We start from the raw sequence: 2,181 nt of genomic DNA, 5'->3' as shown, positions 1-2,181 counted from the left end.
CTGTGACTTATTTAATTCAGGCATCATTGTCATTTTTCACCTTTTATTTTCTCCCCATTTTAAGACTGAATATTTTATTCTCTCTTGGGTTTGGCTTTCTATACACAGAGATTGTGAGTCCATGTGTTCATCAAAAAAAATCGATAGAAAATACATTTTTAAATCTACATGTAGAGCTGCCTCCTCTGCCTCCTCCTCTCGTGGCTGCCGCCTCCGCTGGGCTGAGGAGCCGGGCGTCCACAGTGGTGGCGGCAGTGGCCATAGCACAATGAGCCCCCGCCCCTAGGCCGGTCCTGCCGCGAGCGCCGGGCGCGGACATCCCGCCCAGAGGCCAGAGCTGGGCAGGTGGATGACGCTGGAAGATGGCGCCCTCGGGCCTACCCAGCGTCAGGCAGTGGTACCGGCATGAGTTGTGGCGGGTGTTGTACCGGATCCCGGTGGTGTTCATCAGCCTACTCCAGGGCTGGTCCTACTACACTGCCACCATCCAGCTCTGCCTAATTTCCATGGAAAACATTGGCGAACAAGTTGTGGGCTTGCTGGCTTATCACATACTTTTCGTGATGTTTATCAGGTCGTACTGGAAAACTATCTTTACATTACCAATGAATCCTTCCAAAGAATGCCATCTCTCTTATGCAGAGAAAGAATTGTTGGAGAGAGAGTCAAGAGGACAAGCCCATCAGGAAGTTGTTAGGCGAGCAGCCAGGGATCTTTCCATTTATACCAGGACCATAACTGGAGTCATCCACTACTGTGACAGATGCCAACTTATAAAACCAGATCATTGTCATCACTGTTCCATCTGCAACAACGTATTTTGAAGATGGATCATCATTGCCCATGGGTGAACAATTGTGTTGGACTTTCAGATTATAAATACTTCCTACTTTTCCTGGCTTATTCTCTGCTGTACTGCCTTTTTATCACTGCTACAGACTTATAGTATGTTGTCAAATTTTGGACAAGTGGTCTACCAGCTACTCAAGCCAAGTTCCATATGATGTTTCTATTCTTTGTTGCAGCTAGTTTTCTGTCAGCTGTCATTGTTGGCTAGTCAGCAAAAATAAATCTACATTAGAGGCATTCAGGAGTCCAGTATTTTGACGTGGAACCAATAAGAATGGATTCAGCTTAGGTCTCAGTAAAAATAATGAGACAAGTTTTTGGTGATGAGAAGTACTGGTTGCTACCCATTTTTTTATGTCTGTCTGATGGCTGCTCCTTCCCAACTTGCCTTGTTAACCAGGATACTGCACAACCATCTACTCCTGCAGGACTGAATTCAACAGCTAAAAATCCTGAAAACCATCAGTTCCTGCAAAGCCGTAGGGAGAATCCCAGAGCCACCTTCTTACTTACTCTCAGTCTTGGACAGAAAGCAATATAGACCCTGGAAGAGGCAAAGCTGCTATGAGCAATCCTGCATTAACCATGGAGAATGAGACTTAATCCTCAAGCAAAGTAAATTCATGCTTTTTTAAAGTATTGATGCTGTACGTGGATGAAAGGCTCCCATATGAAGGCACCATTTGGATACGCAGAATATGAGTTACTTGTCTGCAAGCTGTTACTTAAAACATAACACACTTTTCATCCAATATACAGAAACAGAGGTTCTTATTAAATATTCAAATGTTTTATTGTATATGAATCAAAGAAGAAATATCTTCTGTCGAAAACTCGACCTAAATTCAGCGGCCAGTTTTCACCTAAATAATGTGGGTAGCACAGTTTATTACTTATAAACTTCATTGATTATCTGATTTTTTATTTCAAAAATTGAGACTTAAGATATTGTTTCAGATTTAAAGGATTTCATGTCACATTATAAGGTACTTGATTTGTAAAATCTGTTAGTTACTATTAAGAAAGTAGGGGAAATAAACCAGACTTCTTTTACTTTTTCCTTTTGATAGGAAATGAACCTCAGACTTATTGACCTGTCATAACTATGACTTCATTACAAAGTCCAAATGGCCTATACTTGAAGATCACCACCCATTTTTATCAGACTTTAATTACTTCTAGACTTTGCTTTCCATTAGAAAATAAGTATGAACATTGAAGCTGGAGCTTTCTGATCAAGCAAATGGCTAGAACACATTTCTGAAAATGAATCCAATGTTCTTGGAAAATAATTCTAAATCAGAAACACCTTTCACCTTTTCTGATTTTTGT

General features: G+C 41.1%; 1 pseudogene; it reads left to right on the top strand.

Annotated features, from left to right (window-relative positions):
* The first annotated feature begins 362 nt into the window (after window positions 1–362).
* On the top strand, window positions 363–1,452 carry LOC133754219 (palmitoyltransferase ZDHHC2-like; annotated as a pseudogene).
* The last annotated feature ends 729 nt before the right edge of the window (window positions 1,453–2,181 follow it).

This window comes from Lepus europaeus, chromosome Y, assembly GCF_033115175.1.
Source record: "Lepus europaeus isolate LE1 chromosome Y, mLepTim1.pri, whole genome shotgun sequence".
Lineage (NCBI taxonomy): Eukaryota > Metazoa > Chordata > Mammalia > Lagomorpha > Leporidae > Lepus > Lepus europaeus.
Note: the sequence above shows the minus strand (reverse complement) of the source record. Positions and strands in the feature narration are given on the sequence as shown.